The following is a 17735-nucleotide window of genomic DNA, read 5'->3' as shown; positions in this document are numbered from 1 at the left end:
ATTGTGAATGGAGCCTTGCATGCCTTTATGAGCAGTCGGAAGTTGTCTAAAAAGGCTCGCTTGGCGGTGCATAGGGTCGTGTGAGACCCAACACTTTTTTATGAGAGTGAGAGTTGGGTGTAGCAGAAGAATCACGAAAGTAGAATAAATGCGGTGGAAATGAGAGTACTTAGGAGTATGGTCGCTGTAAAATTGAGTGACAGGATAAGGAACAGCTTGATAAGGGAATGTTGTGGTGATGTGAAAGAAGATACAGTAAGAAAAAGGGAATGCTTAGATGGTTCAATAATGTCAAGAGGATGAATGAAAGTAACCCGACTAAGCAAATATACAAGAAGAGTGTATTGGGTCTGGTGGAGCGGGAAGGTCTAGACGAACGTATCGATAGAACGTTCCCGATTTGATCAATATGAACAAATCGGGAACGTTCTGACAAAAGGCATGGTCAAGAGTGCCCGAAACCGACGGGCGCAAGCTCATGAAATAATGTGAGTTATAAATGTGGATGAAGCGTAAGCAGTGTGCAGGGATGGTGGCAAGTGGAAAGATGTGGTCTCTGCCTACCCCTGCGGGAAAGAGTCGTGATATGTTATGTATGTTACTATGCCACCTGGAATTAAACATTTGGAACAACTTTTATTGACATCTTATCCATACACACAATATCTGCCAAACAAAAAGGTAAAGTAGGGTTTTGTAAGAGGCGCTTTGGACTCGTCCAAAGAATGTGTAATAAATGTACTTACATCGTTATATCTTGGGCAGTTCTTTTATTTATTGATGCGATTATTTCACCAACGTTTTGTTGTAGAACTTAATTAATAACATCAAAACAATGAGTCATGTTTTTGCACGAAGCTTTTGCAGGTAAACCTAACCCGTATTGGATCCATGGTTACACATCCAGTTGCCTGAATATGCAGGTTTCCTCACGATGTTTTCCTTCACCGTAAGAGCATCTGTTAGTATTCAAACTAATGTACATAACTTTGGAAAGAGTTACTGGTACCTTTCTGCGGTGAGATTTGAACATGTGCCTTCCTGCGCATCACGTATTTTAACCGGGCACCTTAACAATTGGACCACCGACGCTCCGCCTTCGACTAGCTAGTGTAGTGAATAAATGCAACTTGGTTATATTGAGTGTCCAGATGTGACCACCGGTATTGTCTGTGATCGATCAGCTTTCAAATAGACGAAAGGGGCTTAAATCCAGCAGTGAAATTGATGTTAAAAATTTGTTAGAATCTCTTTAAAGTTAAAATTTTTAAGTAATTGTTAAAAAATAAATTCAGCCAATATTTGATCATAATTTATAGTCAAAATTTGATGAAAATATACTATTTAGGAACATTGAAAAGCTTTTCTTTCTCGCATTAGCCACTTTTCAGGTATAAAATCTAAACTTTCTTCACTTTTATATTGAAATTATTAAAAGTATTGACATTTTATTTGAAGAAGGTATTATTCTTTTTAAAAAATTTGTATTGTATTTGAGAAATCCACCGATTGTTTTAGTGCACTTGTTAATTATTTGAAGAAGGTATTATTCTTTTTAGTAAAGAATTGTATTTGAGAAATCCACCGAGTTTGTTTTAGTGCACTTGTTACTTATTTGTAATTAGTTATAGTTTTATTTTAGGTATACTTGTTTAGACAACAGCCTATTATATCTATTGGTGCCGTGTGGTTCCCGGCACTAATAAAGAATAGGACGAAAGGCGACTAAGGGACAGGCTTATATACTTGGGATTCTTCTTTAAGGCGACGAGCTAGCAACCTTATATGAATCTCAATTCTATCAGTAAGACAGCTGAACGTGGCCTATCAGTATTTTGAAGACTGTTGGCTCTGTCTACCCCGCAAGGTATATAGACGTGATTATATGTATGTATGTATATTATGCTTTCATGTACCCAATGTAAAAATATAAAGTGGATTTACTGACTAAATTAACCCTTAGAAGATCGATTTACTGGTACAACATATTGCTTTTATTTTTGATCCACTACAGTATGTATCTAAAATTGTATCAGTGTATTTCTAAAATTACAGTTGTGTGTAATTTTTATATGCGTAAAGATCGTCATTTGTTTTGTGTACATGATAAATATTTAAATAAAGTTTTTTCATAATATTTATTTCGTTGTTATTAACCTTTTTTCATAGACTAGTCTTACAGATGCGTAACTATTTTAACTGTAATTATCTGCAAAACGGAAACTGGCATCTGTATCCAAATGTCAATTTGCGAATGTAATCTAGAAAAGAGAAAACAAATACAATTGATTATTTTATTGATTGCAATCTTGGTAGTAAACGCACTGTAGGTAGTAAATAAAATATAGGTATGTAACAGAGAGAATTCTCCATGGTTTGCTCATTATTGCTAGTAGTAGTTTGTCATCTAAGTAGTTTATCAGAGTACTTACATCTAGGTAGATACCTACTTTTTTTTATTTTTTATGGATTTGGCAATGCAAGCATTTTAAAATATATTATAGGTTGCATATAATGCGTTCTTTAATAGTAATCAAACTGAATTCTCGGAAATTATCATTCAAAATTTTGTATTAGACGACATGATAATATCATTATTAGCCCTTTAATCGAGTCGGAAGATTTTAATATAACCATTTTGTTTAATATTTAAATTGCCAATAATTGTAGATGCAAAATCTAAAAGAATTTCCCACCAATTTCAAATGGCAATGTCCACACTGTTCTTTTTCTGTTTCAGACTTAATAGAATTTAGTTGCATCCATTGCTTGTTGGTTTGCTTTAGTGTAACAAGCGAGCGATACAAAACCGTCAATGTAAGTCGTAAAGCTTTTGAAATTTCGTTATTGTTTTATTGAAATGGGTTTCATGGTAGGAGGTTGTCTAATTCTCTTCTGTCTAGAACTCGTGCGCCGCACGTCACGTGTCAAGCGACGCCGCGGGCGTAACCATTGCGGCTAATTAAGGCGAAATATTTCGAGCGATTAGTTTCCATCGACTCGCACGTCGATGTAATTGGAGCTATTTCTACGTCACTCATTTTGATTTTGACCCATATTATTTTGGCAAGGCCTTTTTGTTGTTTTTGACTCTATGAGATTAATTCTAACGGAATTTAAAACTTACTTTAAAATGCTAAAGCGTCGATACGAATAGTTATTCGGTAAGTATCTAATCCCATTGCGCCTATTTAGGTATACATGGCTCTTTTGACTTATCTCCGTTCATAAGAGCTTTGTGAATCTTAGTTGCCAAGTTCTTACTGTGAAGGAAAATCTTCGTAGTAAATCGCGTAATCATAAGACTTTTCTGTTCCTGAATCGTGGTCATATGCGAATCCTGTGTTCCTCCTTACGGAACACAACCGATACAAACTCTAGGGGGATGATATCTAAGTAATCTGCATAAGTAAATACCTATTTCTGAACTCTTAAGGTACCGCCGTGACGTTAAATTTGAAAAACCTTTACAAGGTTCTGTATGTATGGACATATGGTTTAAATTTCAAATAAGTACTATTATCTTGAAAATTAAACTGCCATATTCGATGGTCTAGTGTATTTTCCTTTGTTTTTTTAGATAAATAAGTGCCCATTGAGAAATCACAAATAAGTAGGATAAATCAACTGTTTCAACAATTACATTCATAATTATCTTGTAACAGACTCTAATTATGTTGCGGATCAAATTACAGTTTACATTCCAACAATTTGCACCGAATGCTTGCAACATAACGAGCATGGTGGTGGTACATCGATAACAAACTTCTAGCACCAAGCCGTGGGCTGACGTAATCTATGTCGGTCTCCACTTCGGAACAATCTGAAATACCGACGGCGTGTGTGGGTGTACTTCGTTTAACGAAAGAGCACCAGTCCATCAGGAGAGACAGGGACACATCTATACGGCCCGACAGAGACGGAACACTACGCAGCCCGTGGGAAATGCACAGTAGTGGTCAGATCAGACTGCGCGCGCGCCGGCCCAGTGCACGTATTATTGTATTGGAATCTCCTTACTCCGTTGGAGCCTATATTGCCAATTATGCTAATTCATTCTCAATCCTATCTCCTTGAAATTGGTTTTATTTTTGAATGAAAAGCAAGCTTTCTTGTGATGTTTATTCTAGTTAATAAGTTATATAGGTAGTTGCGCGCTGAGTATAATGCGATGATTTTTTTTAGCGATCGATTGAGGTGGTTTCTGCGGCGGGCTCGCTCGGGATGCAAATGTGCTGTTTATGAAGTCAGCCGGCACACGCCTAGTCAAATTCTTTATCGATACAGAAGTGAAACTCGCTTTGATACAATACAAGATAGCTTTCATAATCGATGCTCTCGTATTGCAGACGGCATTATCATATTGTTGAATTTATGAGAATGTTTTCAGTGTAGTTTGATACTCGAGTTAATGGAATTTTTACGAGTATGGGCAATACTCAACGTCTTGCGTGTCCTTACTTTTTTGTTCTCTTAAAGTATAATAACCCTGTGTGCAAACATGAACTTAAATTTTGTTCTATTTTATATTTTAGCGTTTTTTAGTAAAGTGAGCATACAATCTTTCATTAATTTGTCGAAATTCTCACCTATTTCTTCTGGATAGTACACCATGAAAACAATCGAAAATAATTTCACTCTTATGTTTAAAAAAAGAACATAACTCTGGGTCGCAAATAACGTTCACCACAACGTCTCTGATTTGATCAAGTGTATATCCGTCTAGGCCACAGAATACAGGTGGGGTAGGTCTTCGCTTTTCAAATTTTTCTTTAACACACCCATGTTCCGAATGACTTAAGAAAAAAATACATAGACACCCGTAGGTACATTATTATTGAGCTGCTTAACATGATCTCAATCTGTTTCGGTCTTCATAAAAATCCTTGCAAAGAACAGACCAGGTCACTCGAACATGTACTTATACAAAAACTAGTTAGTAGATGAAGCATATTGTTATCGTTTTACCTCTCTTATATTGAGTAAGATATTTCATTTCTCCCATAAATACAGAATGCCCACTCTGAAGGGAGAGAGAAGACAAAGTTTTTCAACGTTCAGAGGCGGCATGGAAGCACAGTTTGTAGTCCAATAGGACTTTGCCTACTCGTGCGGGGTAAAAGCAAGAAATGTTTTGAATCAGTGTATTGTTTTGCTTACATCTTTCCCGCCCGATAATATTAATAACAATTCACTATAATTCTCACATCAGCCAAGCAAGCACATTTTTCATTCGTCTCTCCAAGGAAGTGTTATAAATATTTTGGCAATCTTTTTTTTAAATGATAGCGCGTACTTTTGACTAAAAAACCAATTGATTCAGTTTTTAATTCAGAGAAGTAAAATAATTACATTTAGCAAGTTGCTAAATGCTATTCCACATATATAACCAGAGTCTTATCAATGTGGAATCAAACCTTGTTCAATTTGATCACCCAGGTGGCCAAATTGCAAAATAATAGTCAAACTGAGTATTATATTTTATTTGTTTTTAGATTTAAACTACAATAATAGGACCATGTTCTGTATATACTAATAAAAAAGGAGGTATCATATAAGCCTTTAAATTAATTTTTTTAAAGAGCAATAATATACCATACCAACCATAGGTACCTACCTACATACACGTCGTATATATGGGACAATTTCATTTCTCCCATAAATACAGAATGCCCACTCTGAAGGGAGAGAGAAGACAAAGTTTTTCAACGTTCAGAGGCGGCATGGAAGCACAGTTTGTAGTCCAATAGGACTTTGCCTACTCGTGCGGGGTAAAAGCAAGAAATGTTTTGAATCAGTGTATTGTTTTGCTTACATCTTTCCCGCCCGATAATATTAATAACAATTCACTATAATTCTCAGATCAGCCAAGCAAGCACATTTTTCATTCGTCTCTCCAAGGAAGTGTTATAAATATTTTGGCAATCTTTTTTTTTAAATGATAGCGCGTACTTTTGACTAAAAAACCAATTGATTCAGTTTTTAATTCAGAGAAGTAAAATAATTACATTTAGCAAGTTGCTAAATGCTATTCCACATATATAACCAGAGTCTTATCAATGTGGAATCAAATCTTGTTAAACTTAATCGCTCAGGTGGCCAAAGTGCAAAATAATAGTCAAACTATTATATTTTATTTGTCTTTAGATTTAAACTACCTACAATAATAGGACCATGTTCTGTATATACTAATAAAAAAGGAGGTATCATATAAGCCTCTAAATTAATTATTTTAAAGAGCAATAATATACCATACCAACCATAGGTACCTACCTACATACACGTCGTATATATGGGACAATAGTGTTCCAGCGAGAAAAGAGATTGGTTTACATCGGATACATATCTTAATTAGGCCTCACATGGCGTCGATCGACTTCTTTTTTCACATCCGTCCATCTGTACCACCATGACGGATAAAAAACTATACATTTTCGACTCAACACTTAAAGATTTAGAGGTGAAAATTGAATGAGCGATGGAGATATAGTGATAATTAGTAGAGTCGTTGACAGCATCGTAGTATTTAATGAATTGAATGCTATTGAGTTGTAATGGTATACCTACGGAGGGTTTGTGAATGGGCGTTCGATGTGTGAGGTTCTTTGAAATGGTTCGTCTTTACAAGCCTCCACTATATGGGGAGGTCTAGGGGAATATTTTTTTTTATAGAAATCAGTATAATTTAAGGCTAACTAAATTATTTAAATTTATAAACATTTCACTAGTTGTTTCACAAGTGTTTTCAAAATCAGAAACTTTTTAAATCGTAACGACAATTATAGCACAACTTCAACAATTGGCCATCGACCTTTGCCATTACGAATAAACATTTAATCCAAAGCCAGCTGTCTTCGCCATTAGAATTGGACCTCCATCTTCTTTACTGTTAAGGCGACCGCACACAATTTACGGCCATCTGAACATGGTATTACTAAATCAATATCCCATTACCAAGTATCACTAGTAATAATTTGTTGGTCGGTTTCAGAACCTCTTGTTTCAGTGAGGGTCGCCCCGGGCGGTTCGCCGTGGGAACCGTGTACTTGGGGCCTTACAGTAATTTCACTATGGACTGCTCAAAGATAAAGTGGACGTAATTTTGAAAGGGTTTAAACTTATGCCGCTTTTACTTTTAGTGGCATTGATTTGATTTTGTTTTCGTCTAAGCGGTTTTATCTGTTATTGGAAAATCTTTTCTTTTATTGGTTTCCGTTTACCTTTTATTTCCTCTTGTCATTTTTCTCTCTTGTGTTGTCATTAGTCTTATTTCACTAACAGACATTACTCGTATCTAAAATTATACCAGAAAAGAAATAAATGCCTGGAATTCAGGTCCTTAGTTCAATTATCAGTATTTCTTATGCAAATACATAATGGATATATGTATATGCAATGGAAAGAACTACGACATGATAGACTATGAAAGAATTGTCTAATATACGTGAAGTTATTCAGAATTTTGACATGCTGAATAATAAACACAAAAATAAAGTAAAGACACACACATACTTTCTCTACCTTTTCATATCGATATAAATTTAAAAACACTTTATTATCCAACCATTCACTTAACGCTAGTTAAAACGTGCGCCTAACGTCCCAAAAACGGATAAATTAGTAAGGACGTTTTACTTTAACCGCTCTCAGTGTAGGAATTATTACTATTGTGCAGGCATTACTCGTCTCACTATACTTCATCGACATGCCAAGATGAATGGTTGTACGTTAACATGTAGGGCCGGTACAAAGCCTGTCGTCCTATTATTAAGGCGGTGTCTTTTATACCGACGTCATACGATAAAGGGGTATAAATAAGCGAGCACACGTCATGTAGTCGGCGACGCTCTGAGGCGGCGTCTATAGGCGTCATAACTGGGTTGCCATGCTTATGATTTTTATGGGAATTTTTAATTTATCGACGTTTGAAACCAAAGAATATGTTAAACCGCCTGTTTTCTGCTTCAATTTTACATTCGTCAATTTTAGTCTGCAGTACCTTTAATGTGATTTGTATTGTTGAAGTAATGCGCTGTGTTTTTGTAATAGGATATAAAAATATTTATCAATTTATGTAAAAGGATATAAAATATTTACCAATTTACAGCGTTAGATCGCACAGGTATGGATAATGGTATGTTTTAAAGAAAAGATTGTATATGTCTTCAATTAATGCCAGCAATTTGATACTTACTTAAAATATTTTCAGTGCTGAATTGCCGGCAGTCTAAAACTATGAGTGTTGGATTATTTTCACCTGGATTTTTTTTTGTCTCTTAGTATTCCCAATCATCAATACTAAAGTAAGTACATTGACATCCAATTTAATTAGGTATGTGGTCCAGGAATCATCACAATTCTCCTGAGTAACAAATGCTTAAAGGCAGTCACTATTTTTTGACATAGACAAGGCAATGAAGGACTATATATAGATATAGTAAGTAAAAGGAAATTACATAATAGTGTTATCAGGTAATATCCAAACTTTTTTCTGCTTAAGCAAATCATTCATTTGGGTTTAGGCTTGATAATGCTTACGCCTCACAATAACAGCTCACTATGCTGTCTTGCATAGTTTTCAACCTATTAAACACTTGGGAGACATATTTTTGTCCTTTTTTAGTTCTATACATTTGGCGACAAGAATAATAACGGACGCGTGTTCGAAACATTGGTAAATTATTTGCATACGAAGCACGAACAGCGACGTTTGGGAAGCCATACATACATACAGTACACATGTAATAAAATTTATGAATGGGACTTTGATATTAAAATATCATTTCTCATTCAATTGGCAAATTCAAAATGTTCCATGATTATTCAAAAGGGTAGACTTTCTATACCTAGTTGATAATGAGTTTCAAATACTAACATTTGAATTTCAAAGCAAATTATTTCTATGCTATTTCGCTAAAATCTGCGAGAAATATTCATACAATGAAAGGTAAAGGGTAGGTTATAAAGGTGCTAATGAGCCACAAGATGTAGCAGTCCTATTTCACCTTATTCATAATCGTAATTTGTATATTAATACCTACATATTTTGTCTAAAAAGCTATTGTGAATTATTGTGATACCTTCTCTGTTGTCTCATTTATTTCACTAGGAAATAGGCAATCCGAAGTCATGTAGTTTGATAAACATTGAATATTGAATACAATTTTTCTGTATTATTAATAAAGCATCTAAGAAACTATGCTTTTTTAATTTTTTTAATAATTTAATTAGCTTTTGCGTCTCTGTATGTGATGTTTCTGACTGAGGTCCTGCTCACAACTAGGTAAGTAATCTATTTTTTTACTATCATTACTTTAATTCAATTATTGCCCTTACTGATATTCCTGAAAATTCTAAAACACGTCACTTTTTATTATAAAGAAAATATTTCATAGCGGCTGAATGACCGGCATCCATGTCAGTGTTGACGCGTAGAAACCGAAATAGGTGACAATTACAAAGACCGCCCATAACGGCTGGTTGTCAAACCGAAATACTGGCAACATTATTTTGCAAGGCGGCAAGGGGCAAGATTTTTCAAACACCTATACCCAACATCTTTACCACAAATAAAAAAAATTACACTTAAATCCCCAACTTTAAAGTTCGTATTTTAAACACAATGATTCGCTGACTGCAAATGTAACTTTGGCCGCTTTAAACTTTGTCATACAAAGACACCCTATCGTTTTTCCGCAGCGTTCCGAGAACGAATATTGATTCTGTACGTATTTTGGCGAGGCTCTGTTTGTCGGTAATTATGTAAACGGCATGTGTCAAACAATACTTCCTGTGCGGTAAAGTCGGTAAACTTGAATGAATAGAAAAGATAATTTTGCAATCGTTTACTTAAAGCTTGCCTGCTGGGCAAGCGTAAGGTGGCGGTCAAGTCTTTGCCGTTAGACTGGGTTACATCCTCACCTCTCTGGAGAGGATTCGGGAGTGGATCTTTGGATGCTACTAAAAAAATTTTAATCTTCTCAAAAATAACTACATTATAGGTTCTGGTACTTCGTTTATTCACCCTATCGAATCATTTTGAAGACACTGTTCCATATTATATGCAAATAAGTTTTAAAAAATAACAAGAAAAACCGCAGGTTAAAATTGATTCAGAGACCACCACGCACAAACCGATATAATTTATAGTTGCCGGTCATCAAATCGATCGGGTTCAATATCGAGAAAAATCATAAGAATCGATTGCCGCGTATCCGATTACAGTCGATTAAATGAGACATGTTATTTAAGTGGCCACTAAAGTATCGCTTTACGTCTTAATGCTCTTCTTTGTATTCTTGCAACATTTACAATGTGCGAAGAACAAACATTTTTATGCATAATTCTTTCACATAAATAATATTTTTTTATTATTCATTACGAGGCAGGAGAAACGTAAACGTAAGCAAAATTAATCTTTTTGGTGATAGTCGCAGTTGTATCCTCACCTCTTTGGAGAGGAATCTGGAGCAGACCCCAGGCTCCTCTCCAAAGAGGTGAGCTTATTATGTCAGGTTTTATACACAGCGACTCTTGTTTAACTACTACTAGTACTAAAACCTTACAGGGGCACCAGATCCAGCTTAGCTTGATCTAAGCTGGATCAGGTGTTATCAGGGTTACATAGGAATAGGAATTCCGTCTTCCGTACCGAAATAGTGGGATTACTATATCTATCCTGTGTGCATTACTATGCACACAGGTACGGTATGGTACACAGTACGGTACAGATGCACTATCAAGTGTCAAGAGAAAAACATCAATAATAGTGAATCTGTACATATGTCTTTGCCTTTTTGAGAAGGTAGACTTTATTTCGTAAGGATTTTATTTCGTAAGTTTCGGAGATTTATTTCGTAAGGATCTTTGTGAAAATGCTACTCTATGCTTGTTGGCAATGCCACAGATATTTTAGACAATAATTATTTTACGAAAATGGAACTTACTGTAGGTATATACCCTTTTTTAATTTAAACATGTATTCTTGTTCTCCTACAAAAAATAAAAAGTCGGGTTTGTCCTTATGTGTTCTCTCAATGTTATGACTTATTTGTCTCGCCTTTGCCGATATATAAACATCAGCTAATATACATAATTTGCTCATTAAATTTCATGTAAATTGATTTTTTGTTTTTAACTTCCATGAAGACTGACCAGCTGTGCTAATAACTGATAAAGAAGGAAATAAAATTCGAAATCATAGCGAAAATTTTACCATAATTGATAAAAAGAATAAGTGTATGCTTCAGATAAGAGGAAATATTGTTTAAGGGACAAATTACAAAAAAAATTTGTTAGTATAACATGGTTTTTTTTTAATTCATCAATCAATATTAAAATTATTAAAATAGATTAATTAATTTTTCAACACTTAATAATAAGTCAATCGTTAACATCCTTAATTTTAACACACGAAACAGTAGCTTTATCCGACGGTAAAGTATTTTAATTGCTATCATTTAGTCTGCTCCACGATTTAAAACGAGATCTGACTAATTATCAAGAACAGCAAATTGCCTACAAATTTAGGGCGAAGAGATAAGAGTATATTTCCAAACTGTATTTAGTTTATGTTAAGTTTCGATTACTATTAATTGTTTTTTTTTTGTAAGGTTTATGTTAATGTGTTTCTACACATTTTTAAAAGGATTTTAAGCATGTGTTTATAAAATGTTACAATATAATAATAGAATTAAAAATCTAATAATACGTCGTACCGAAATAAGGCAAAACTTGCTATGACTTTTAGACTTAAAACCAAATACTCGTAAATAATAAAAACAGCTCAACAAAAAACATATGCTACTAAAGTAGAATCGCCATAAAACGGTCATCAGCTGAGATCGGCCTCTTGTTTTAGTCTGCCCTGTAAATTATAATATCATTCCCACATTTGCATTTTAGTGTCATCAAGTCCGACCATTTGTTTTAAAACAATAAGCTCACCATAAATACATAACTACCTTCCTATTTATAAATTTTTACGCTTCGTATTCAACAATATTTAGCAATTTTTAGTGAAGTAATTTTCATATATTCAGGTGCCACAAACGGTACCCACACATATATAATTATTACGAGGGTACACTGTTTTAATTTATAACGAGCGGCAACGAAACATATTCCCTTGATAATACCAAATTTGTAATAACAACCTTAACACACAAACTATAAAGGCACCAATTTGACTCAAAAAGCAATTTAAACAGCGAAATTGAATTATTTATTGTCCGGCACGATTGTAAAACACAATTATTCGGAGACCGTCGAGTTTTTTTTTTCTTTTATCGATTGAATCGATTTGATTTAGCTCGGTTTTAAAACGACTGAAGGCTAAAACTTAGGTATGCGAATCGATGTTTTGAATATTTTGTTAAAAATATTTACTTCTTTTTGATCAGTATTTGCGATATAATAGGTATTTGGAATAACAAAATTTGTTTTAAACTCGGTAGTCACTTTAATATGAAACTGAATTTGCGACTTTGGCATTTCATCTATTGCAAGTTTAATTTATTGTTGAAGAGCAGCACGTTAGTAGTTAAGTACTTTTTATTCTAATAGTCTACATAATATATACAAATAGTCTATTTGCTCTGAAAAGTAAGCAACTGCTGAGCAACTGACTGAAGAAGTATTTTATCTCATAAAAATTGAAAATTTCCTTAATTAAAAAAAAATATTTTTAAATTCATTCTAGTCGTTCTATTTTCTAATTCCATACCGTGCCTATGGAAAGTATTTTTATTCCTATTTATTGGATATTGCGACATCGACAAAGAAAGATGGAATGATTCTTTTTCACTGTCAGAAAGCTCACCGATAATTTATTTAATTTTATTTACAGGAAAGACAGACCTACCATTTTTAATTTAAATCATGATGTAGGCGTTGACACCTAATTCTGCTATTTTTAAGTCATAATTTAAATGTTGAAAGCCGCAGACTTAGTCTCCATTATTCTGAACTATTTATTGCTATATTATTGAAATTAGGTAATGTAATATTGGGAGCCTAATTCGTTGGCAAAATGAATTATATAAATTATAGCTAACTAGTATTTTGCCTTAAATAGAAGGTATAGGTAAGTATATAAAATAAAGCTAAACTTGTAGGTTCTTTATACTCACAGTCTCAAACAGAAGACTGTTTTGAGTACCTACTACAAAATATTAAATAGGTAATTGAACATCATATTACAGGGTAGACTAGACAATGCTATTACTAACAGTCTTGTTATGCCTGAAAGGTATGATATTCAAATAGTGACAGGTTGCTAGCCTACCAATTAAATACATTCCAATTGATTGATAATTTAATAAACAAGAATTAATTAATTATTAAAATGTTCTCTTTATATTAAATATAATAAAAAATAGACCCTAATCTATACATAGTTCAGATGAACAACTAATTTCCTTCCATGCCGAGAAAATAAAATTGGTAACAACTGTGGTATTTTCTAACATGCTAACTTTACAAATATACGTATTACGTATTTATTTAAAAAAAAACAAATTTGTCCACGAGATCCCTAGATTGTAACTTAGGTAGGCCAATCTGATATCAATCTTCCAATAAATTAATGATTATTTTGACAAAAAACACAATGATTTAATATGGCCCCGGTAACGAGGTATCCGCTGTGGAATCCGGTGGCAGATCGCCGATTATTCGCGTTCATCATTCGAACATTCCACTCGAGACTCCGAATGTTAATCGATTAAAACAAGATGTAGATTTCCCGAAATAAGACCAATTTATTATCACTTTTGATTTTCTGTTTTCGGTTTCGTAGCATTGTTCTTGTGTGTATTTTGAAACAATTTATGGTGACATGAAACTACTATTTATATCGTTTTTGTTATGAAAACTTAGTTTTTTTTACTTTTTTCCCATACTAATCATATCAGATTCGAATTTTCTTTCTTTATGTACCTGTAGTATCATGTAGTATCCTCTCAATATTTTATTTAATAATAAAATAAATACTTACTTTCTCAGGGTCCGGTAATAATATAAAGGTTTTATATTATTATTATATATGAGAAATTCTCACGGGGTGGAACAGTTAACTAGCCGATTAGCTTCAATAAGGCTTTGAATCCAGCTTGTCACAGCGCGCTTAGCTAAGTCTGATGATAATATTCCCTCCCTCCCAAAATTACCATGAAAAGATATGTTCCCTTTGGTATCAGCAAGAAGCTAAAATTTTATTTTATTTTTATTTAAAACAATTAGTTAGACAAAGTACGAAATATTTAATCATAATTGATTCAAAATTTATAATTACGTATTTATTTTTCAGCTTAATATTGCCACCGTCAAAATATTTTTTGTAATGGCTGAAAACTACGAACAGTACTTCAAGTTAATATAAACGCAAGAATTGAGCGCTGATTTTGATGTTAATAAGGTCGTTATCCTAGTTGTACTCTCATTATTGCCTCACGCTTCGGGCCTGAGTCTATTAGGTTTAAAATTAAGGTGACATTACCTATGACCTCATGAACACTATGAACTTGGTAAACAATAGCTGAGTATTGGCCAGTTATACATAGGTATCTGATAAGGAAATAGGGTCAAGCGTATAAAGTATAAACGGAGCGTACTTACCTTCATGAAACTATCGACAGGCCTTGTTTCCTCACAAAGACACTGGCTGAATAGAAGGAATTCCCGTACTTCGTTCTCACAGCGGCATGAGAATGCTCTTTACATTCGATATTCAAAAAAAGAACAACATGGATGTCTCTGTTGTCAACGGACAATTCTTTCGGCGATCAACAAGGAATGTTCCCATTTTGAATTCTATCTTATTTTCAATATGTTACAGTCTAATTTCGAATGTGATTTTTTCTATTTTATTGTTCCGTTTCGGTATGAATTGCGTCACCAAGTAAAAAGACAAAGCACGATCCGATTGTCGGGTTAATGATGAGCTAAAGTATTATTTTTAGAATTCGATAGTCGTCACTGTATAAGGCTCATCGATTCTGCTTTTTTATGGAGCTGGTCGGTAGCGTCGATATCGATTCTAGTATCGCATCGACTTATCGTTCCATCTATGTATTGTTGGATTATTTTGTTAGAGTCATAAGTATGAAGTTTCTTGTTAATTTTGATGAAATTGTCTTTATATTTATTGCTTTAAATAAGGATGATGATATCCCTTATGGTGAGTCTGAGTTTGACTATTAATGCTCCAAATATTTTTTATTCAAAAAGAAAAAAATTGAAATCATTTTATTAAGTTAAATATAAAAAGTGTATTCTTTTTTTATATTCACTTACAGAGTGAGTATTCACTTAGAAATATTTATAGCCCATCTATTTTATAATAAGATTTGCGTGGTCAAAAAAAAAAAAAAATGAATTGGTTTTTTTTTTTTTATGGGAGAGGTATACAATAGTACTTTTAACTAACTTATTTATTAATATTATGGCTTCAACGGTCAGTCTACCCGGTAAAGCTTAAAAACGTGACAGGTTTGTGTCATGGATTATAACACATTACATACAAAAAGCAATAAGTTCGTAGCAAACAAAAGACATCAACGCGCCATTCTGCTACAATTTCGTAGATACATGTCGTAGCCCATAATTATCTGCTACGATTTCGACGGTCTGTTTTGACGCCTTTGAACCAAAAGATCCCAGGTTCAAATCAATTGTAAAAGTTTATTTATCTTATTCTAAAAAGAACTTTCTATCGATAGTAGTTATAATTAGATTGAAGTGGTGTGACGTCAATTAGTGATACCTTGTATCCAATTTTGAAAATAAATCTATTCTATTTTATTCTATTCTAATTAGCTGAGCCTTGGATATTTATTTCCTTAAGTAATTATTATTAAAAATATCTCTTAAAAATATCATTTAGTAGGTAAGTCACATAACACAAGCCTCGAACTTACTTTGTGATTTTCCCGTATATAGGTATTTATTTTATTAGTTTTTTTAGTAAAACGAAATTGGAACTTATTATTGTTTTTTTTTATAGATAACTACCATTTTCTCGCAGCTTTTGTCACATTTGCCTTTTTCCCGTACCCGTGAAAATTGATAAAAAAAAGAAATATTTATTTATTTTTTAATTAATGATATATAAATAACTGCTCAGACTGAAACAAAATAATTCTTACAAGGCATTCCAATATAATCTTATGAGATACACTTGTTTATCTGCGTATTTAATTTTAGCTAAAACGCAAATTCAGAAATTCTACGGGAACTATAGTTTTTACCGGAATCAAAAGTACCCTGTGTCCTTCTCCAGACATTTAATTAGATACTTATATGCAAAATTTCAAGAAGATTAATTCAGGAGATAAAATATGAAGAGAAATAAACTTACGCTCGTATGTATTTATAATATAAGTTGTAATGTTTACTTACATAAGTGTATATTCATTCAGTTATGTAACTGTGAAATTGACATTTTCAATTAGCCATGAAAAACGTCAAAATTCGTGATGCCCGTCAACCGGTGTGGTCACACCATTCATTCACCCACAAAGCATTTTTTGTACCCTCTTTGTTTCCATAAACGTCCCCTTGATATTATGAGCAAACATCGGTTTCTCTACGGCCAGTTTGCACTCTATAATCCGACAATGAGTCTATGGCACGGACTCAAAAGATCGATGCCTTCCCGCAGTTTCAAATAAAGAAATCCAATTTAGTAAACAATATGTTCCTAATATGTTTTGATGTTGACATTGTAGCAGTAGAACCGTGAAAAGGACATTGTTGTATTGTTTTATTATTCTATTACAATGGCTGGAGACTCGTGGCCGGACCGTTATTTTTAAGACATATTTGGGATGATTCGACACAGTTTAGAGATCGGACATTCCATGTGATGGATCTCATTGTACCGTAATTTACTTTGACTTTCTCGGTAACTTATTGGAAGTTCTTAAGTTAACGTTAACATTGCAGAAAAGCAGCTTAAGACCACTTATAACCATATATAAGTATAAAATAAGTAGCAATTGTTCTGAAATTGCTAAAAAACCTTTTGTTACCGCTTATGAAAAATTAAATAGGCAAATGTTATTATTTGTAGTGCTCTTACTGATGTTATTAAATGTGCGATCATGACAAACATCAGGTTAATAACAAAAACATAACAAATGCGTGCTGATGGAAAGCGTGAAATGAGGCGGCGCGTAAGCCAGTAGCCGTGGGCGCACATAAACGCCGGCCACACCGCAAACAGCCCGTATTTACGACACTATCATATACATATGCGCCTGCGCTCATTCAGTACACGGAGGCTCTAATACCACGGCAACCTACTTAATAACCAGAATGCGCGGAAGGCGTAACCCGGTGGCAATTCACCGTCTCGCTCGACGACGCCCCGGGCGCGCGCCTAAGCGAGACAAACAACCACAAATTTATTAAAAAGAAAAAAAAAATAAACTGCTACCGAACTCCGCGTCGCCTCCACAGAACTAGATACATTTTTCCACGTCGCCGTGTATGAGCGAGAATATCTATAAAAGGCGTAAGTAAGAGGGAGACGGATAGCGTTCTCTGTGGAGCGCTTATAGTTAAACGCCGGTCATGTGGGCGCTGCCGGTGTTGCGCACTCGCTACCTCGCGGCCGAGTTCCACGCTCACGCTGCGTCGTCCGGCTCTCTTAGCCCGTGTGACCTTTACTTGGTGAACTTAGGAAGCGTGGTCCGCTGTGAAACGTCCATTAGGCCCCCCTCGTCCCGCGCATC

This window comes from Amyelois transitella, chromosome 17, assembly GCF_032362555.1.
Source record: "Amyelois transitella isolate CPQ chromosome 17, ilAmyTran1.1, whole genome shotgun sequence".
NCBI classification, from domain to species: Eukaryota; Metazoa; Arthropoda; class Insecta; order Lepidoptera; family Pyralidae; genus Amyelois; species Amyelois transitella.
Note: the sequence above shows the minus strand (reverse complement) of the source record.